We start from the raw sequence: 23,443 nt of genomic DNA on the forward strand, positions 1-23,443 counted from the left end.
CCTGTATAGGCACATTGGAGCTCAGAAAAATAGAGGGCTATGGGTAGCCCTAGGTAATTTCTAAGGTAGGGACATGCTCGGCTTAGCTTTGTGGGCTGAAGGGCCTGTATTGTGCTGTAAGTTTTATATGTTTCTATGTTTGAGAAGATGGGCAATTTCAGTTTTGATTCCTCCACCATTTCCTTAATTCCTGTCACAACATTTCCAAATATCAACAGTATTCTTCTTTTGTGTACCAATGGGAGCACCATAGAGTAGGAGGAGGTGGAGGGGAGTGATGTGATAGTGACTGGAGGGAATAGAGGATGAGGGGACTGAGGGGTATTGAAGGGGTGGAGTGCAGGTCAGTGATGTGATGTTGATTAGAGGGAATGGGGAAAGAGGGGACTGACGGGTATCAGAGGGGTGGTGATGGGTTTGGAGATGAATGATTTGATGGTGATTGGAGAGAATTGGATGGAAGGATTGAGGGGTACTGGAGGGGAGGGGTGGGATGGAGGACAGTGAGGTGATAGTGATCGGAGGGAATCGGGACTCAGGGGACTGAGGGATATTGGAGGGAAAAAGGCTGGAGGGAAAAAGGGTGGAGGGACTGAGGGATGTTGGAAGGGAGGGGAGCAGGGTGGAGAGGTGGGGTTTGGAGGGGATTTATGTGATGGTGATTTCAGGGTACTGAGGGACCGTGTTGAGGTGACAGGGAGTTTTCTCCGACTGAGGAGGGATGGAGTGAATTCATCAATCCTGTGTCACTGGGAGGGTGAGGACTGGATTCATCAGGAAATCTTTTCTCCTCTGTGTTACAGCTTCTAAACCAACAGCGGTGTCGATTGCACTGACCCTGGTAATTGTACTGTCAGTGGCGGGGACCCTCCTGATCTTTGCTCTCACTGTGATCCTCAGGGTCACACGGAGGAGAAGAGCTGATGGAAGGGAAGGAACTTCAGGGACTGAAGGCAAGTAGATCTGACACCCTGTCGTTGAGTCTAGTAATTGGGGGAGGGACAGAGATGGGGTGGGGCAGGGAGTTGACAACAGGGTTGGGAGAGAGGAATGGTTTTAGTACAGACACTGTCACCTCTGCTTTCTGTCCCACAGACCAAGCGGAGACAGGCATCATTTACACAGACCTTCAGTGGATGCAGAAGAATCACAGTGTCGGGCAGCCCCCCAAGGGGAATGACAGGGTAATGACAGACATGTTACCCCTGGAAAGGGGCCACTCACCCTCATCGGGGCAGCCTGAACATAAGGCCTGCATGTAATCTGCACAATCCCAGAACCAACCACGGGTTCCTGTCACCGGAAATTGTTCAAACTACCACTGCAGAACACAGCAGCATACACACTGAGGCACAGCAAGATCACATTTACCACTGAGGAGTCAATTGAACTTTTACCTCAGTGATCTCCAAGCCTGGTCAGGCAGATCTAACAGCAATTGTACCCTCTGTGCACACACTGTTAGTGGGTACACTGTCCCTACATATCCAGTCACTGGGATACACTGTCCCCACATACCCAGTCACTGGGATACACTGTCCCCACACACCCAGTCACTGGGATACACGGTCCCCAACACACCCATTCATTGGGATACACGGTCCCCAACACACACAGTCACTGGAATATACGGTGCCCAACACACCCAGTCTCTGGGATACACTGCCCAACACACCCAGTCACTGCGATACACTGTCCCCACACACCCAGTCACTGGGGTACACTGTCCCCCACACACCCAGTCACTGGGATACACTGTCCTCAAACACCCAGTCACTGGGATATACTGTCCCCACACACCCAGTCACTGGGATACACTGTCCCCACATGCCCAGTCACTGGGATATACTCTCCCCCTCACACCCAGTCACTGGGATATACTGTCCCCACACACCCAGTCACTGGGATATACTGTCCCCACACACCCACTCACTGGGTACACTGTCCCTATACATGAAGTTATGTACAGTAGTGTGTGCATTACTTATGATAAGTTGTGGGGTTAATATTTGTGTCGATGGGCAGTTTGTGAGTCCATTGTGAATGCATTGAGAATGAGGCCGTGTTGATGCTGGGTTGGTACCATTGTTTGTCAGTTGATTATTGCTGATCCGAATTTCCATCATTGTGTCTTGCTTTGTATTTCCAGGTCTTTTCTGCCCATTTGTCATGTGTTGTTGTGCCCAGTCTCAATGTCTCCCCTCTCCAGAGTCCTTGTCTCTGTATCCAGTCTCCATGTCCTGTCACTAAGTCCTGGTACACATCTCCCTGTCTCCGTATCTTGTTTCCCAGTCCTGGTCCATATTTCCTTGCCTCTGTGTCCTCATCTAGATCTCCCTGCCTCTGTGTCCTGGTCCGTATCTCCCTATCTTGATGCCCTACCTCTGGCTCCCAGTCTGTATCTCCTTGTTCCTGTGTCCTGTCTCCAGGTCCTCCCTCTGTGTTCTGGTCTGTACATCCCTTACTGGGTCCTGGGCTCTGTTTCCCTGTCTGTGTTTCCCAGTCTCCAAGACTTTCTGATGCAGTGTGTCCTATCTCTGTTTCCCTTACATCACCCAGAGCTGACAGGTTCTGTTTCTTTTGTAGTGTGCTGGTCCGGAGGTCGTTGCCGAGACTACCCCCACTGAGTACGCTGCGGTGATGTACCGTGTCAGTCCCTCCCGTGGATGGCCTGAGGACAGAGCCCCTGAACAGTATCCTGTAGTCTAGGATGGATCGTCCCTCCCTTGGAACTGGAACAAGGAGGGACAGACTCTCAGGGGGATCTGCATGTGGACTGATGGCTTGAAGATGCAGGTTTCCTCTGTCCCACTGTCGTGGTGGGGGGTGAGGACTATGGGACACGAGCATGGCTGCTCTTTCCTGCTGTACTTAGTAAGTGTTGAATGTTAGTTCAATAATAGTCACCAGTTTTGTCTGGTGGAAGAGATTTTGTCAGAACGTGCCCCTGTAGATTATCACCTTGTTTAATCCTACTCAAACAGTAGTTAATAGCTAAATGAATAATGTGAGCCTGTGCCCAGTTTCCAAATGCTCACCACTCTCCCATCTTGAGTGATCAATTCTCGAACACAGGTTCACACTGATGGTGCAGAATTATCAGTGGGGAAAGATGGGGATCCAGGAGACTCTGTCAACCTTCTGCCAGAAGTCAGGAAGGGAAAAAAGAGGGCCGAGGGGAGAAGATTTCAGAGTGACATTGGATTTACGAGGAATGGCCATCAGGTGGGACTCAGTGGAGAACAGGGATTTAAGAGAGGGAGAAAAATGGAAAGGTTTAAGGGAGCATCAACACACACGAAGTGCTGGAAGAACTCAACACGTCAGAGAGCACCTCTACCGGGGAATAATAGTTGACGATTCGGCTGACTGCTGCCCCAACTGCTAAGCTCCTCCAGCATGAAGTGTGTGTTGCCCAAGATTCCCAGTATCTGGTTGTGCCTCGGGTTTAAGGGAGAGTGAGTTTTTGGAAAGTGAGGAAAACGAGAGACAGGGATTTAATATAAACGATGCAAGGATACAGCATAGATGGGGCGATGGCCATGTTGTACAGGATCTAGCCATGTGATCTCATACACACCACATGACCATTCGAGTTCTCTACACCTCTCTAGGATGTGGAAGGCAAGTCCAAAAGTTTAACCTCCTGGGATCCAAGGCAAGTTGGTACATTAAGTACAAAGTGAGCTTGGTAATAGGAGGCAGAGAGTGATAGTGGACTGTTGCTTTTGTGATTGGAAGCCTATGGCCACTTTCATCCCATAAGGGTCATTACTGGACCCTGTGTGTGCGTGTTGGATGCGGTGTTTCATTGATTTTATTGTGTTTCTTGGATTTACTGAGTATGCCCTCAAGGGAATTAATCTCGTTTCTATATGGTGACATATATGTACTTTAATAATAAATTTATTTTGAATTTTGAATGTACATTGTGATTTTCCATATGGATGTAGGAAAGATCCGAAGACACTGATGGAGATCTACATTATTGCAGGCAGAATAGAGAAGGAGGTTTGTACATTTTTCCTCAAGGCCTATGTGTTTAAAGCCAGCCATGGTATAAAGGTGGGGAATAGGAGGTTCAAGGGGACATTTACCATATAACCATATAACAATCACAGCATGGAAACAGGCCACCTCGGCCCTCCTAGTCCATGCCGAACTCTTAATCTCACCTAGTCCCACCTACCTGCACTCAGCCCATAACCCTCCACTCCTTTCCTGTCCATATCCTATCCAATTTTACCTTAAATGACACAACTGAACTGGCCTCTACTACTTCTACAGGAAGCTCATTCCACACAGCTATCACTCTCTGAGTAAAGAAATACCCCCTCGTGTTTCCCTTAAACTTCTGCCCCCTAACTCTCAAATCATGTCCTCTCATTTGAATCTCCCCTACTCTCAATGGAAACAGGAGGTAAAAATTCTCCAACACTCTACCTGAGGGTATGGAGGTGGCAGAAATTCTCACAATATTTAAGAAGTGTCTGGACAAGCAACTGTGTTACCAAGCAATGGAAAACTATGGACCAGCTGCAGTCAAGTGTAATCTGGTACTCAGAGATTGTCACAGTTAATAAGGGTGTTTTTCTTTGTTGTGTGTCTCGATGACTCCATCGTATTCAACTCCTTTCACAAACACCTCGCAGTTCAAAGTACATTTATTATCAAAGTATGTATACGTGACACAACCTTGAGATTCATCTCCTTACAGACAGCCACAAAACAAGAAACACAAAAGAACCCATAAAGTTAAAAAGACCAACAAATGTGCAGAGAGAGAAAAAAACACGAATTGTAGAAACAATAAGAGATGCAACAGCATTTAGAACGAAAGTGAGTCCACATACACAAAGTCTGGAGCACCTGGAACAGGCTGCAGCTTCAGCATTATCGCAGTGAAGAACGGAGCAAATGTCACAGTGCAGTGAGCAGAACCGGCCTGTCCCTCACCTCCAGTCCCAACACCCTTTCCTCTTCAATCCACCTGGCCCAGCATTTAAATCATCCAAACATCAGATCATTCCTCATTCTCAGACAGGAGCCTTGTTGCATCGATACGCTCTGTGCATGGATCCCGCTGCCATATTCTGACCCGGACCTGACCTTTCCCAAATGACCCAGTGCTTAGATCGATCAGGCCTCGCTCTCGGTTTAGGTGGACAGTCTCCAAAGCTCCTCCACTCCCACTTTTCTCCACTTCACGTGCCCTGGCTCCATCTTAACCATATCTCAACCTCATTCCCACCTCCTTTCCTCAAACTTCCCTCGACCTCGCTCTGACCTTGCATTGCAGCTGCACGCCTCAACCCTCGAGTCAGCCGCACCTTCTTTGTTTATGGTAATCGTTTACCTAACAAATAAGACAGACAGCAGGAGTGCCCATGTCACACCACAGCCTTATGGCTGGGGAACCCTCCCCATTCCATACTCCACCACCCATTGTTGATGCTTCAATACATGGATGCCACCCACACAGGAAACAGGTTGTTGGTCTGAGCATGGTATCAGCCTCGGAAACACAGAAGAGGTATATCTGACAATCAATCCGGGAGCTCCTTCTCCTCCAGACATCCCCCCCATCCCCAAGATTACAATTGAAACACACATCCCCCTCCCCACTCCTCCCCCCAGGATAAATCAGAAACTGTGGTAGATAAAGAGAGTGAATACTTCTTGAAACTATCGTATCTCATCACATCAGGCCTGAGGGACATACAGATTCACAAAGTGCGATGGCACACTGTGCGGGCACACAGCAAGGTGAAACAAGTGACCTGGTACAAGTGGAAGGTCAGAGGCTTTTTCCCAGGGCTGAAATAGCCAGCACGAGAGGTCACAGTTTAAAGGAGCTTGGAAGTAGTTACAAAGGGGATGTCAGGGATAAGTTTTTTACACAGAGAGAGGTGAGTGTGTGGAATAGGCTGCCAGTGACAGTGGTGGAGGCAAATACGAAAGGATTTTTTAAGAGACTCCTGCAGAGGTACATGGAGCTTAGTAAAATGGAGGGCTATGGGTAACCCTGGGTAATTTCTAAAGTAAGTACATGTTTGGCACAGCATTGTGGGCCATGTGGCCTGTATAGTGCTGCAGGTTTTCTCTGCTTCTATGTACAATTTCCTGGAGTTTTAAACTCCCTGGCAGGAAAGAGGGGGCCAACAGGATGGAAGCTACATGGCCAGTGGAGCTGAGGTGTCTCGTGTAGACCCTCCAGAGGATGCACCTAGCGTATCCTCTGCACCCACCACCTCTGCAGCGGGATGGAGAGGAGGTAGCGGTACCATCTTGGTCCTTGCAGGTGTGGTACTGTGCACGGGCTGTGGTCCGGTAGACGTGGAGGGCCGTCCCTCGGATTCCTCCTCCCACAACGGTTGCATGAACAGCTGGCATCAGAGAGAGGAGAGGTAGTGGAGATCGAGCAGGACTGGGGTGATCCCAGCCTCATCTGCTCCAGAAAGTGCAGGTGTGGGGAAAAGAAACTGACCGAGATTGAAGGGCAGGACACTGGGAAGGATGACTCACTGCACGATGATTTCAAGGATCCACTACAAAAAAAATCCTGTTAATAGACCAGAGACACTTCTCTCTGTCTTCTGGGAGACCAGACATCTGTGAGTCTGTGACAGCACCCAAAGGGATATGCTTGACACGTCCCTGTGTACAGATTTCACCAGCAACGTCATGTGAAAACAGCATCAGAGGGGGAGAGGTGTTCCATTGGCAGAAACAACCACAGCACAATGCAGTAACAGAAACACTGGGGTTGGCGAGATAAACTGAGGTGGAACGGGGAGAAGGGACTCACTTTGGCCTGATGGTGTTGAACTTCAGGAGAGTTGTTGGAGCCGCACTCACCCAGGTAAGCGGACACTGCTCCAGATGAACCTTGTGGAGTGCTGAAAGCCTTGGGGTGTGAGGAGGTGAGTCACTCCCCACAGGATTGCCAGCCTCTCACCTGCTCCTGTAGACTCGGTGTTGATGTCCAGTTGAGTCTCTGGTCAGTGGTGATTACCGGATTTTGATGGTGGGGACTGGACAATGGGAATATGAGAATGAGGGTGTCAGACTCTCTTGTTGTCACAGCCTGGTACTTGTGTGGTGTGAATATCAGATCGGAAAGGTCATGGTGTCAGGACCAGAAGCGAGGGACAGGACGGTTCTACTTACTGTTCCATGATGTTTACTCGTCTTTGCACTGAACTGAGGCTGTCTCATGCTCTCGCTGCAGTAAATACTGGCTTTGTCGCCAACTTCTCTCTGAATGTCATTTGCTTACTTTCATTGTTTGCACCTTTTTCTCTGCACATTGGGTGTTTGATTTCTCTTTGAGTGGTTTCTTTTGGGTTTCTTTGTGTTGCGGCTGCTTGCAAGGCGAGGAATCTGAAGTTCGTATTGTGGGTACACACCTTGAGAATTAATGTCCATTGAAGTTCTCAGCCCCTTTCTGAAAGTTGTCTGGATCTTGATGGAGTGGGCTACTTCACCTGCTGGGGTGGGAATGGAACTGAAGATCGTGCAATCAGGAGTGAGTGTTCCCATTTCTGTCCTCAGGATCAAAGGAAAGTCACCGATGAAGGTGGGTGGGCCCAGGACGCTGCCCTGAGAAACTCCTGCACTGATTACCTGGGGCTGGGGTGGGGGGGGGGGGGGTCGTACAGAAACACATGAGTCCACAGTAGCAATCAACCACTGAGCCCATTCTGTGTGATCATATCTGATCCTCTGTCCGTGATCACTCTTCCTACTGTCCTCGACGGACACTGCATCAAGAAACCAGACTCCTCAAGTTTATTCAACAGCTCATCCACAAGTCTCCGAGAATTCCACAGCTCTGAGCGAAGAAATCACTCTACCTCAGTCTGACCTATCATCCCTCTCTCCTGAGACTGGTACCACTTGTTCTAGACTTGTCAGTCAGGACCCTGTGTCCATCACAGACTGGAACAGTTCAATGGATTCCACCCCCCCGACCCCCATTCCTCCAATGAACACAGGCCCTGTTAACCCAGACTCTTCTCATATAACAGGCCAAACACCTCTGGAACCGGGCAGGTGAATCTTTATGACAATTATATCTGTTCTCAGGTAACGAGACCTTGGTAGGGCCAAAAGACCAGTGTCATTACAGAGAAACACCATTGCTCTGTACATATGATGAGGCCAACATACCATTTGCCCCTCAGCTGCTTGTTGTGCCAGGACCAGCTCCCTTTGGACATCACCGTTTCCCATCCTTCAGCATTTCCATAGTATTTTGCCTTGCTGTTCCCTTGCTAAAGTGGAGAACTTCACATTTACCCACATTATAGCACATATTTGCCCAATCAACGAGTCAAAAAGAATCTTGAGATTTCTTTGCATCCCTTCCTCAGCTCACAATCCCATCCAGTTTCATGTGTCAGCAACGTTTGGGAGATTACATTCAGGGAATCCTCCCTCATCCATTTCATTTTTGTACATTGTGAAAAGAACCGGAGAGTACAAGCACAGTCACACTGACCCTCCAAGTTCATGCAGTCCATCAAGTCCCCATCCATTTGGGTCCCATTTACCATCACTTGGTCCATGTCCCTCAATGTTGTTGGAATATCTACATCCCCCTCCTACTCCAGCAGTGTGCTCCAGAATCCAAACATCTTCTGAGCGAAAATACTTTCTCCTCAGATCCACTGTGAACCTCCTTCTCTTACTTTCAATTAAACTATTGAGTTTCAGATATCTCCAGCCAACATAGCTCTCTGGGTCATTGAGGCATGCAAACCAGAAGCTCAGAGACCTGGGCCTTCACCTTGCCTTGTGCAGCTGGATCCTGGACTTCCTGTCAGAATGCCGGCAAGTGGTAAGAGTGGGCTCCCTCATTTTGCTCCTCTGACCCTCAACACAGGACCCCCCGAGGGCTCTGTCATAACCCCCACTCCTTTACTCTCTGTACACCCATGACTGTGTCACCACCCACAGCTTCAGTCTGTTAATTAAATTTGCAGATGATACTACACTGATTGGCCCAATCTCAAATAATAATGAGAAGCCCTCACTCTGACACAGTGGTGCTAAGAAAACAACCTCTCCTTCAATGTCACAAAAGCGAAGGAGCTGGTTGTGGACCACAGGAGGAACAGAGATAAGCTCACCCCTGACATCAATAGATCTGGGGTTGATAAGGTGAGCAGCTTTAAGTTCCTCGGTATACATATCACTGAAGATCTCACTTGGTCTGTACACACCGTTGTGTAGTGAAAAAAACACAACAGTGCCTCTTCCATCTCAGATGGTTGAAGAAGGTTGGCATGAGCTCCCAAATCCTAAGGACTTTCTACAGGGGCACAATTGAGAGCATCCTGACTAGCTACATCAATCTGTACTGCTGTATTGTACTTCTCTCAACCGCAGGACTTTACAGAAAGTGGCATGGACAGGCTGGCACATCTGTGGAAGTGAACTTCCCACTATCCAGGACATTTACAGTGCCAGGTGTGTAAAGGGGGCCCGAACCAATCGGCTCCAAGACAGCTTCTTCCACCATGACATCAGACTGATTAATTCATGACAACACAATTGTAATTCTAAGCTAAATTGACTGTTCTGTTGTACATCTTACTGTACGTACTATTTAGTACAAATTACTATAATTTGCACTTTGTACATTCAGATGAAGACATAAAGTGAAGGTTTTTACTCATCAGGTGCGTGAAGGATGTGAAAAACAAAGTCAATTCAATTCAATTCATAAGGATCCCCACAATCTCCAGTAAACTCTTGGAGGATGACAGCTGATACAGCCACTTGGGATTTATTGTCTGCCATTTCCACAACAGTTTTAACCTGTACCACTGTCCTGTAGTTTTCTTTTTCTTTAGACCCTTGTTTCCCCAGTATACCTGGAAGTTAATTATAACCTCTCGGTGAAGGCCGAACCCAAGATTTAGTTGACCTGCTGTGCATTGTTTTATTTCCCACTCACAAATCTTTTCACTTGATCAACAGAAGTATTCTGAACTTTTCCATTTCCTGTCACCTGTTGGCACAGTGCTTCATTAACACCTTAACCTGTGACAACTAGCTTATCGCATCTCAACAGCAGCCCTCATCCTGCACAGGAGCTCAGGGTGTCAACTGGTGGCAGGAAATGAGAGAGACTCAGAACATGTCTGGTCAACAAGTGTTGAGATGTGTGAAGCAGAGAATGTAGCTGGACTCAGGGTGGGGGGGAGAGAGAGAGAGAGAGAGAGAGAGAGAGAGAGAGAGAGAGAGAGAGAGAGAGAGACATACACAACTAGGACCAAACACAAAAGCTGAGACAGATAGATCAGCAGGGAGAGACTGAATGTGCTGAAAGACCAGAAGACAACATGAATGAAGGGAAATAACAGGAACACAGAGAGAAAGGGTAAGAATGCTGATAGATAGAGAGACTGGACAGGGACCAAGAATGGAGAATGTAGAACTGTACAGCACAGAAACAGGCCCTTCGGCCCACAGTGACCATGTCAATCAAAATTATTACCACCTGCCTATATCTGGTGCCTGTCCCTCCATTCCCTGCATGATACCATGCCCGTCTAAACATTGTGATCAAATTTGCTTCCACCACTTCATCTGCTACTCACTGTGCAGAAGAACTTGCCTCAGATCTCCTTAAAGACAGGTGACCCCAGTCATTATCAATACTCTTCAGAGATAATCTGCCTGATGTCAGTGGTCAAATAACAAGAACTTATGATATGCAACAGCTGCTCATATGACCATCTACCACCTGCTCCCATGGCTTCAAGTGACCCTGATCAAGGGGCTAAGAAGGTGCTACACCTTGCCCAAGGGTGACCTGCCAGTTAGTGGAGAGAAGGAGCTCCCTACTTTTTTTTGGTAGAGTGGTATCTCCATCTTGCCATGAGAAATTCTGCCTAGGCTGGAAATCCAAATTAACACACACAGAATGCTGGAGGAACTCAACAGGTCAGTTATGCATCTATGTAAATGAACAAGCAGTAGATATTTTGAGTTGAGACCCTTCTTCGGGACTGGAAAGGAAGGGGGAAGACACCAGAGTTAAAAGGTGGGGAATGGGAGAAGGTGATAGATGAAGCTAGGTGGGTAGGAAAGGTAAAGGGCTGGAGAGGAAGGAATCTTGATAGGACGGGAGAGTGGACTATAGGAGAAAGGAAAGGAAAAAGGGACCCAGTGGGAGGTGTTAGGTAGGTGAGAAGAGGTAAGGGACCAGTGTGGGGAAATAGAAGAAGAGGCAAGGAGGAAGAATTTTTTTTTACCAGATAGAGAAACTGATATTCATGTCATCAGGTTGGAGGCCATCCAGACAGAATACAAGGTGTTGGTCCTCGACCCTGAGTGTGGCCTCATCATGGCACAAGAGGAGGTCATGGACCAACATGTCAGAACGGGATTGGGAATTGAGCTACCAGGAAGTTCAGCTTTTGGCAGATGGAGCAGAGGTGCTGAACAAGGCTCACCAGTGTAGAGGAGACCACAACGGGAGTATTGGACACAATAGACGACCCCAGCAGATTCACAGGTGAAGGTCTGTCTGGGGGCCTGAATGGAGGTGAGGGAGGAGGTGAATGGGCAGGTGTAGCACTTTGGCAGCACATAGGGATCCTCTTCTGCCTCCTCTCCAAAGCCTCCACATCCTTCCTGTAATGTAGAGCCCAGAACTGTACACAGTACTCCAGATGTAAGCCAAGGAAAAGTCTACACAACTGAACATTCATACCCAGCACTCTGACTGCTGAAGACAAACAGACAGAATGTCTTCTTTACCCCCCCCCCCCCCACCCCATCCACCTGGGTTGGCACTTTCTGGGAGCTGTGGACCTGCAGTGCATGAATACCCTGTATTCCAGTGCTCAGGACGATTGTGCCATTTATTGAATACTTTCCCCTTACATTTGACCCCATAAAGTGCAAAAACTGACACTTGTCTGGATTAAACCATCTGCCATTTCTCAGCCCATATTTCTAACTGGTCTATATCCTGCTGAATCCATTAACAACTTTCCTCACCTTCCATAATTCCATCAACTTGCAAGCCTACAATTCAGCCCAACGACATTATGTATAAATCATTTATACATATCGCAAGCAACACAGATCCCATAAGTGATCCTTGCAGAACGCCACTGGTCACAGGCCTCCAGTCAGGTGAACGCAGCTGAGCTCCCCATCTTATATCACCAAGCCAATTTTGAAACAGCAAGTTTGAGCAAAGAAGAGGAAAGAGATCAGTACAACCTGTTCCAGGGTGTGGAATAGCAGATGGACAGTGAATGATGAAGTCGGGTTGAGAGCATTGCACCCTATACTCTGGCACACATCGCTCTGCTCTAGATCCAGAGTCAATCACTAAAATCTGATGCTTTGCAATTTTGGGCTTAGTATATCTTCTCTCAATTGGTACAGTCTTACTTACTGACACCTGACCGCCAAAGCACAATCACCCTCCACCTGCCCAATTACCCCATCTGACTTGGTCTCACCCTGACACCGACGTTTCCTTTTTCATAGAAACATAGAAAACCTGCAGCACAATACAGGCCCTTTGGCCCACAATGCAGTGCCGAACACGTCCTTACTTTAGAAATTACCTCGGTTTACCCATAGCCCTCTATTTACCTGTCCAGGAGTCTCTTAAAAGACCCTATCTTTTCCGCCTCCACCACCGTCCTCGGCAGCCCATTCCACGCACTCATCACACTCTGTGTAAAAACCTTACCCCTGACATCTCCTCTGTACATACTTCCAAGCAGCTTAAAACTATGCCCTCTCATGTTAGCTATTTCAGCCCTGGGAGAAAGCATCTGACTATCCACACGATCAATGCCTCTCGTCATCTTATACACCTCTATCAGGTCACCTCTCATCCTCCTTCGCTCCAAGGAGAAAAGGCCGAATTCATTCACCCGATTCTCATAAGGAATGCACCCCAATCCAGGCAACATCCAAGCTAGATAGATATCTGATGGATAGGGGAATTAAGGGATATGGGGACAAGGCAGGGACTGGGTATTGATAGTGAATGATCAGCCATGATCTCAGAATGGTGGTGCAGACTCGAGGGGCCGAATGGTCTACTTCTGCACCTATTGTCTATTGTCTATTGTCATAAATGCTTGAAGAATTCAGGGTAGTCAGCATTTGGTGCATAAATATTAACCAAAGCTACTTTTTAGTTATAAAGTAAATATGGGTCTGAGATTGTCTCATAATGAACAAATGAGATCGAGGAGTTTATGTAAAAATGGATATGCCTTTTGCTTTGGTTGAAGAGTTAGAATGATACTGAGCGCTTTCCAAAACCTAAAAAAACTGCTGATTATCATCCTTCCTCACGTGAGTCTCCTGCACAAAAAGTAATCTGAGAATTCAATCTATGAAAAACTTTCAAAAATCTTCTTCTGTTCAATTGGGTAATGCAAACCATTCATGTTCCATGAAACAAAGTTAATAATAAACCATATAGTGTGTAAAGGGTTAACCATATTGTTTTGGAAACTCATGAATCAGGAAGAGGGAAAAAAGTTTGAAGAGGAACCAGAAGTTATGACAATACAGACATTTTTGTAGTTTCAGATCAGCCCAAATGAAAAATACTGAACTAAAAATAGATCCCCTCCCCCCCACTCCCACAAAGACCCGAAACCTGCCAATAGAAAGCCAGGGAACTATCTAAGAAGCTCCCTACCCCCAGCTCTCTTGACAACAAGTCTCCAAAGTTTCTAAAAAATAAAATAACCACCCAGAGTCAAAACATTGCGAAAGGAATGCCAAACAGAAGTTAAGAAAAAAACAACCATTTGAAGACCATTTTAAAAGAGGTCTTAAAAAATGAAGCAGAATACAATCTTAATAATATTTCAAGAAAAAACAAGTAATCACCAAGCCAGAGTCTTAATAACTTTCTAAACTGAACAATTAAAAATAAAGTAAAATAATAAAAGAAAGGAACTTTAACATAGAAACATAATAAATCTCCGTACGCCAAAGCGAAGTACCAGAGGAATCGGCCCAAGGACAAAGTTCTACGAACTTAAAATGTCCAAATCTATAGGCTGGTTATTAACTAATAAACCAGAAGTATACAAACATAAAGGAACGGTAAATTTATTAAACATCTGAGCTCAAACAATGCTCCTCGAGAAATTGTTGTGTGTCATCTACGGATTTAAACCACTTAGACAGTTTATCAGGCAGAAAAAGCCTTAAACGAGTGGGGTATAGCACAGCCAGTCAGAATTTCCTTTGATATAATCCTGACATCACCAATTTAAATCTCAATCTTTCTTGCATTACCTCAGGACAATAATCTTTAACCTGATGAAACTTAAAATTTTGATGTTCAATAATTCCTTTCCGACGAGCAATTTGAAATAAGTGCTGCTTAGTACTCACATGATGGAATCGAGGAATCACAGGGCATGGTTTTAACTCTTTCAATGGTTTTGGTCTTAAGCCCGATGATTACGGTCGATTATCGGAGAAGAAGAAAAGAACTCCGAGCCAAAGGCCTCCATTATGAAAAGAGAAAAAAATTTAGTAAGATCCCAACTCTCTACATCTTCACTGAGTCCTATTATTCACAAATTCTGTCTGTGACTACGACTCTCCAAATCAATAATCTTGACTTTATACTGCTCCAATGTATGACAGACAGGTTATTGATCCCCAGGGAAATTCGGTTTTGTTACTGTTGCACCAACCAAGGATAGTGCATAAATATAGCAATATAAAACCATAAATATTTAAATAATAATAAGTTAATGATGCCAAGTGGAAAGGAGTCCAAGACCAGCCTATTGGCTCAGGGTGTCTGACACTCTGAGGGAGGAGTTGTAAAGTTTGATGGCCACAGGCAGGAATGACTTCCTATGACGCTCAGTGTTACATCTCGGTGGAATGTGTCTCTGGCTGAATGTACTCCTGTGCCTAACCAGTACATTATGGAGTGGATGGAAGACATTGTCCAAGATGGTATGCAACTTGGACAACATCCTCTTTTCAGACACCACCGTCAGAGAGTCCAGTTCCACCCCCACAACATCAATGGCCTTACGAATGAGTTTGTTGATTCTGTTGGTGTCTGCTACCCTCAGCCTGCTGCCCCAGCACATAACAGCAAACATGATAGCACTGGCCACCACAGCCTTGTAGAACATCCTCAGCATCATCCTGCAGATGTTAAAGGACCTCAGTCTCCTTAGGAAATAGAGACAGCTCTGACCCTTCTTGTAGACAGACTCAGTGTTCTTTGACCAGTCCAGTTTATTGTCAATTCGTATCCCCAGGTATTTGTAATCCTCCACCATGTCCACAGTGACCCTTTGGATGGAAACAGGGGTCACTGGTGCCTTAGCCCTCCTCAGGTCCACCACCAGCTCCTTAGTCTTTTTCACACTAAGCTGCAGATGATTCTGCTCGCACCATGTGACAAAGTTTCCCACCGTAGCCCTGTACTCAGCCTCATCTCCCTTGCTGGTGCATCCAACTATGGCAGAGTCATCAGAAAACTTCTGAAGATGGCAAGACTCCGTGTTGTAGTTGAAGTCCGAGGTGTAGATGGTGAAGAGAAAGGGAGACAGAACAGTCAGTCCCCTGTGGAGCCCCAGTGCTGCTGACCACTCTGTCTGACACACAGTGTTGCAAGCCCACATACTGTGGTCTGCCAGTCAGGTAATCAATAATCCATGACACCAGGGAAGCATCTTCCTGCATCACTGTCAGCTTCTCCCCCAGCAGAGCAGGGTGGATGGTGTTGAACGCTCTGGAGAAGTCAAAAAACATGACCCTCACAGTGCTCGCCAATTTGTCCAGGCGGGCGTAGACACATTTCAGCAGGTAAAGTAGCCAAGGTTAGGTTCTTTTCCAAAGAAGTCAATCCAGAATCTCTCTGTTTCCCAGCTTCACTAAGCTCTGAAGTTTGCTGTTGCTGTTTCTCATTCTCCTTTTTCTTGAGTGCTGCCCGCTTCGCTGCCGCTGCTACTGTGCGGTCCGGAATCTCCGGAGGAGAAGGCCTCCGAGACCTCGGCTTTGCTCGTTTCGGCGGCCGGGACGAGGTCGAAGACGCTCGGCAGAGGAGGGCGCTCAGGAGGCTGTATCGGAGGGGCTGGTCGGAGGCTCGAAGTTTTCGGACGGACTCAGAGTCTGCTGTGGTCGTTGCTTCCAAGGCATCAGATGTCAGTGCCTGGAAGTTTATGGCAGGGAGAGTTTCTCCCTTTTGCTGCCTGATATCAGGACTATTGGAGTCGATCGGGACTTGTGACCTTTTTTAAAAACCGTGCGCATGGTCTGCTTTTATCAAATTACGGTATTGCTTTGCACTGCTGTAACTATATGTTATAATTATGTGGTTATGTCAGTGTGAGTCTTTGCTTTGCCCTTTTTTTGTTTTGTGATATCACTCTGGAGGAACATTGTATCATTTCTTAATGCATGCATTTCTAAATGACAAGAAAAAAGGACTGAGTGTCCTCATAATCTAATAAGTCTGAGGATGGGGATTGATTATGAAAACAGCAAAGGGTAAGAGAAATATTGTTGAAGAAAAGGAAAATGGACAATTGAAGGATATTAAGAACAGTCTGTGAGAGCCGGAATCAGGAAATGAAACAAATATAGCAGCAGGTACAACTGTGGTTCCCTTACAGACAGAGGTGGGTCTTTGCAGTGGGGAATGAAGGAACAGTGGAGGAAATAAACCGTGGCTTCTTGTGTGTCTTTGTGGAAGACACAAAAACCTGCCAGAAATACAGGATAGACAAGTGTTGAATGCAAGTGTAGAAATAAAATCAGTCAGCATCAATGATGAAATACCATCATGAAAATGGATAACTGACACAGGCCTGATGAACTCCATCCCGGAGTTTGTGACAAGATGTCAGTAGTGTTACTCAACTTTCTGGTTATCATCTGCCAAACTCTACAGTTTCAGGAATGGTTCCTTCAGCCTGTTTCAAAAAGGAGGGAGAGAGAGAAAACTGGGAACCACTCACCTCCCCAGCTGACACTGGGAACAGGGACAATGTTGGAATCTGTAATAATGGGTGTGAAATGCATGCTGAAGAGGAATTATCACAAAGATTCACCAGACTGGTTTCTGATGTGGTGGGTCTGACTTGTCAGGAATGTGAGAAATAGACTACACCTATATTCAAACAGTTCAAAGTAAGTTTTATTATCAGAGTACATTTCTGTCACCACATACAACCCTGAGATTATTTCTCTTCGGGCATACTTAGCAAATCTATAGAACAGTAACTGTAAACAGGATCAATGGACAACAAACTGTGCAAATGCAAATATAAATAAATAGCAATCAACAACCTGTTCTTGGACATAGTGGTGCAAGTCCTGAGGCACTTGTACCTTTTGCTTGATGAGAGCAGTGAGAAAAGTGCATGGCCTGGGTGGTGAGGATCTTTGCTTATGGCAATGATTCACGTAGGCACTTCCAGTGGCTGGAAGGGTTATATCCGTGATGTACTGGATTGAATTTGCCTCATTTTGTAGGATTTTCACTCAAATACATGGTGTACCCATAACAGGCCATAATGAAGCCAGCCAGCACACTGTGGTAAATCATTGGGATTCTCTGGTGAGGAATTCTTCTTTCATTGATTGTTTTCTAGATATTAAAAAGATCAAGGAAATGTGGAGAAAAAGTTTTAGCCAGGATCAGTTGAATACGTTGTGTGGTTCAATGGTAGCACGTCCGCTTCCTGCTCCTGCTCGTCATGTTGACACGAGCTCGGTAAAGTGTTTGTGAACCCCGATCACACAATGGAACTACAGAGAAGGGAGTGTGAGTGTTTGCGTGTAACTGTGTGAGTGAGTGAGAGTGAGAGTGAGAACCGTGGTGTGTGTCTGCGTGTGAGTTTGTGAGTGTGTTTGTCTGGGAATTGGGATCACACATGGAGCATACAGTGTCAGTGTTTGCATGTGTGTGTGAGTGCATCTGTGTCTGTGAGTGTGAGTGTGTGCATGCGTGTAAGCATGAGCAATGTTCTCTATGTGTGCATGTTTCTGTGTGAGTGTGTGTGTATTAGAGAGAGAGAGAGATATGAACACAGATCACACAATGAGAAACTTGAGTAAGGTTGTCACAACTATGTCTATGTGTCACAACTATGGGTTGTTTTTAAAGAAGAAAGAGATTTTCTCAATTTGTATGTAGATTGTATTTTCTCACTGTCACCTCATGGGCATGTAGTGTTCCTTCGATTGTGAACTTTTCATGTCTAATTGTTTGTCTTTGCACAAAGTGGGTTTTCACTTCGTGTTGCAAGTGTCTCATTTGAGATCATGAGGATTGTTAAGATCTCTTTATATTGATCACTTTTATTCAATTTGGTTTGACGTGCTTTCTTGATCACTGTGTGAGCTGGAAAGATCCAGAGTCTATACTGTTGATAAGGATGCATAGAAACATAGAAAACCTACAGCACAATACTGGTCTTCAGCCCACATGTCCCTACCATAGAAGTCAGTAGGCTTACCTATAGCCCTCTATTTTATTAAGCTCCATGTACCTATCTAAAGCCCCTATTGTATCTGCCTCCACCACTGTTGCTGGCAGCCCATTTCACGCACACACCACTCTGAGTAAAAACTTACCCCTGATATCTCTTCTGTACCTACTTCCCAGCACCCTAAACCTGTGTCCTCTTGTGGCAACCATTTCAGCCCTGGGAAAATGCCTCTAACTATCCACATGATCAATGCCTCTCATCATCTTATACACCTCTATCAGGTCACCTCTCATCCTCTGTCACTCCAAGGAGAAAATGCCAAGTTGACTCACCCTGTTTTCATAAGGCATGCTCTCCGATCCAGGCAATACTCTTATAAATCTCCCCTGCACTCTTTTTATGGCTTCCACATCCTTCCTGTAGCGAGGCAACCAGAACTGAGCACAGTACTCCAAGTGGGGTCTGCCCAGGGTCCTATATAGCTGCAACATTCCCTCTCGGCTCCTAAATTTAGTTCCACAATTGATGAAGCCCAATGCATTGTACGCCTTCTGAACCACAGAGTCGACCTGCGCAGATGCTTTGAACGTGCTATGGACTTGGACCCCAAGATCCCTCTGATCCTCCACACTGCCAGGAGTCTTACCATTAATACTATATGCTGCCATCATATTTGACCTACCAAAATGAACCACTTCACACTTAACTGGGTTGAACTCCACCTGTTACTTCTCAGTCCAGATTTGCATCCAATTGATGTTCCGCTGTAACCTCTGACAGCCCGCCAAACTATCCACAACACCTCCAACCTTAGTGTCCTCAGCAAACTTACTAACCCATCCTTCCATTTCCTCATCCAGGTCATTTATAAAAATCACGAAGAGTAAGGGTCCCAGAACAGATCTCTGTGGCACTCCACTGGTGACTGACCTCCATGTAGAATATGACCCGTTTACAACCACTCTTTGCTTTCTGAGGGCATGCCAGTTCTGGATCCACAAAGCAATGTCCCCTTGGATCCCATGCCTCTTTACTTTCTCAATAAGTCTTGCATGGGTACCTTATCAAATGCCTTGCTGAAATCCATATACACTACATCTACTGCTCTTCCTTCATTAATGTGTTTAGTCACATCTTCAAAAAATGCAATCAGGCTCGGAAGGCATGTCCTGCCCTTGACAAAGCCATTCTGACTACTCCTACTCATATTATACCTCTCCAAATGTTCATAAATCCTGCCTCTTAGGATCTTCTCCATCAACTTACCAATCACTTAGGTAAGACACTGGTCTATAATTTCCTGGGCTGTCTCTACTTCCTTTCTTGAATAAAGGAACAGCATCCTTAAACCTCCAATCCTTCGGAACTTCTCCCGTCCCCATCGATGATGTAAAGATCATCGCCAGAGGCTCAGCAATCTCCTCTCTTGCCTCCCACAGCAGCCTGGGGTACATCTCTTCCAGTCACAGCAACTTATCCAACTTGATGCTTTCCAAAAGCTCCAGCATATCCTCTTTCTTATTATCTACATGCACAAGCTTTTCAGTCTGCTGCAAGTCATCACTACAATCACCAAGATCCTTTTCTGTAGTGAAAACTGAAGTGAAGTATTCAGTAAATACCTCTGCTATTTCCTCTGGTTCCATATACACTTTCCCACTGTCACACTTGATAGGTTCTATTCTTTCATGACTTATCCTCTTGCTCTTTTCATTCTCGTAGAATGCCTTGGGCTTTTTCTTTATCCAGCCTGCCAAGGACTTCTCATGGCCCCTTCTGGCGCTCCTAATTTCCTTCTTAAGCTCCTTCCTAGTTGCCTTATAACCTTAACCTTCTAGAACTCTAACATTACCTAGCTCTCTGAATCTTTTGTAAGCTTTTCTTTTCTTCTTGACTAGATTTAATACAGCTTTTGTACACCATGATTCCTGTACCCTACCATAACTTCCCTGTCTCATTGGAATGTACCTATACAGAACTCCACACAAATATCCCCTGAATATTTGCCAGATTTATTCGGTACTTTACGCGGAGAACATCGTTTTTTTAATTTAAGCCTGCAATTTCTTGCATGATAGTCCCATAATTCCCCTTATTCCAATTAAACTCTTTTCTAACTTGTCTGTTCCTATCTCTCTCCAATGCTATTGTAAAGGAGACAGAATTATGATCACTAACTCCAAAATGCTCTCCTACTGAGAGATCTGACACCGGACCAGGTTCATTTCCTAACACCAAATCAAGTACCACCTCTCCTCTTGTAGGCTTATCTACACTTTGTACATATTGTGTCAAGAAACCTTCCTGAACACTCCTAACAAACTCCCCCCCATCAAAACCCATTGCTCTAGAGAGATGCCAATCGATATTTGGGAAATTAAAATCTCCCATCATGACAACTCTGTTATTATTACACCTTTCCAGGATCTCTTTCCCTATCTGCTCCTCGATATACCTGTAAATATTGGGCAGCCTATTAAAATAAAAACCAGTAACATTATTGACCCCATCTTGTTCCTAAACTGTACCCACAGAGATTTTGTAAACAATCCCTCCATGGCGTCCACCTTTTCTGCAGCTGCGACACTATCTCTGATCAGCAGTGCCATGCCCTGACTTCTTTGGCCTCCCTCCCTCTCCTTTCTGACACATTCCAAACCCGGCACTTGAAGTAACCATTCCTATCCCGGAGTCATCCAAGTCTCTGTAATGGCCACCACATCATATCTCCAGGTACTGATCCATGCTCTAAGATCATCTGCTTTGTTCACAACACTCCTAGACACTAAAATAGACACATATCAAACCTTCAGTCTGAACGTGTCCCTTCTAACACCTGCCTACTCTCCCTCTTGCACTGTCTACAAGCTGTCTCTATTTGTGAGTCAATCTCCTCTTCCCCAGTCTCTTCTGTTTGGTTTCCACCCCCCAACAATTCTAGTTTAAACTCTCCCCAGTATCCTTAGCAAACCTCCCCTCCAGGATATTAGTCCCCCTGGGATTCAAGAGCAACCCACTTTTTGTACAGGTCACACCTACCACAAAAGAGGTCCCAATGATCCAGAAATCTAAATCCCTGCCCCTTGATCCAATCCCTCAGCCACGCATTTATCCTCCACCTCATTCTATCCCTATTTTTGCTGCTGTGTGGCACAGGCAGTAATTCCCAGATTACTACCTTTGCAGTCCTGCTTCTCAACTTCTTTTGTAACAACCTGTCGTCTTTTCTCAGGACCTCTTAACTTTTCTTACCTACGTCATTGTGTATGTCAACGTTTACCACGACCTCTGTCTGTTCTCCCTCCCACTGCAGGATATCTTGGATGTGATCAGAACCATCCCAGACTCTGGCACCAGGGAGGCAAACTACCATCCAAGTTTCTTTCCTGCATCCACAGAGTCGCCTGTCTGACCCACTAACTATAGAGTCCCCTATCACTCCTGCCTTCCTCATCCTTTCCCTACCCTTCTGAGCCACAGGGCCAGACTCTGTGCCAGAGGCACGGCCACTGCCATTTCCCCCAGGTAGGTTGTCCCCCCCCCCAACAGTACTCAAACAGGAGTACTTATTGTCAAGGGGTACAGCCACAGGGGTACTCTCTAGTACCTGACTCTTTCCCTTCCCCTTCCTGACTGTGACCCACTTGTCTGCGTCCCGTGGCCCTGGTGTGACCACCTGCCTATAATTCCACTCTATCAGCTCCTCGCCCTCCTTGACTAGGCGAGGGTCATCGAGCTGCTTCTCCAGTTCCCTAACTCAGTCCCTCAGGAGCTGCAGCTCAACACACCTGGTGTGAATATGGCCGTCCAGGAAGCTGGGAGACTCCAGGACCCCCCACATCTGACACCAAGCACCGAAAACTGGGCTCACACACATACTACCTCCTTCCAGCAGTTATCACAGTTAAACCTACTCCGCCTCGACCTGTTACTGCCTAAGCCCATCGAGCTAAAGCCCTGGCAATCTGCTGCCTCTCACTCCGCTGCCCGCTGGATATGGCTGCCTTCTTTTTAAACCTTTCACACTCTACTCGTTGACGTCACGTGCCTGCGCAGTCTCGCCTCTCTTTTAACCCGAGTAGTAAAAAACTCCCTTCGTTCCAAAAATTCAGCCGTTCACTCACAGCCATCTTGCTCTGAATCAAGAAGGCCTGCTTCAAATCTGTCAACAATCTCTACAGTAGCTGTTTCAATCAAGACAGGGTTGTGTACACATTCTGTCTTGATTATGTTGAGGTCTGTGTTGTTCTGACACCATGACAAAAGCATCATGATCACTTTCCTGCAGAGTGAACTCACACATATGACCTTCAGCAGTTTGTTTAGATTTAGTCAAGTTCAGTTTGTACTCCTCCTGCTTATTGACACCCCTCTCTGCTTCCTTGTTGCACCTCTTCAGCCTTCCAGATTTCCCTGCATTGGGGTCCTGCTCCCAACTCAGTTTTATCAAATTTAAAGCTCAGTCTACCTCCCTTGTGATTGGATTCTTTGGGAGTCTGATCACAGTCTGTTCTAGTGGAACTGTACTCACCTTCTCCAGTACTAATGCCAATCCCACAGGGACTAAAAGCCATAGCAGGGTCTGAGTAACTCCTCCCCGATCCCATTAACTCTGTCATGATGTGCTTGTGGGTTGGGCAATAATACAAAGATTGAGATGTTTGTGGTCATGTTTGTGAATGTAACCCCGGTTGCTCAGTGTCTGGGGAGATTTGACACTCTGCGGCCATTTTGTTGATAACATCCTGTAACTAATAAATTGGCCACTAAGGGTGTGTTCGTGGTCTTCTGCTGCTGTTGCCCATCCACTTCAAGGTTCAAGGTGTTCTCAGAGATGATAAGGTGGATGAGCTTAGAGCATGGACTGGAACAATTTGTTTTATGGGAAGGATGTAATACAGAAATGGAGGTTATTTAAAGGTGAACTTTTAAGGATATAGAATCTTTATGTTCCTGTTACTTTGAAA

Source organism: Hypanus sabinus, chromosome 25, assembly GCF_030144855.1.
Source record: "Hypanus sabinus isolate sHypSab1 chromosome 25, sHypSab1.hap1, whole genome shotgun sequence".
Lineage (NCBI taxonomy): Eukaryota > Metazoa > Chordata > Chondrichthyes > Myliobatiformes > Dasyatidae > Hypanus > Hypanus sabinus.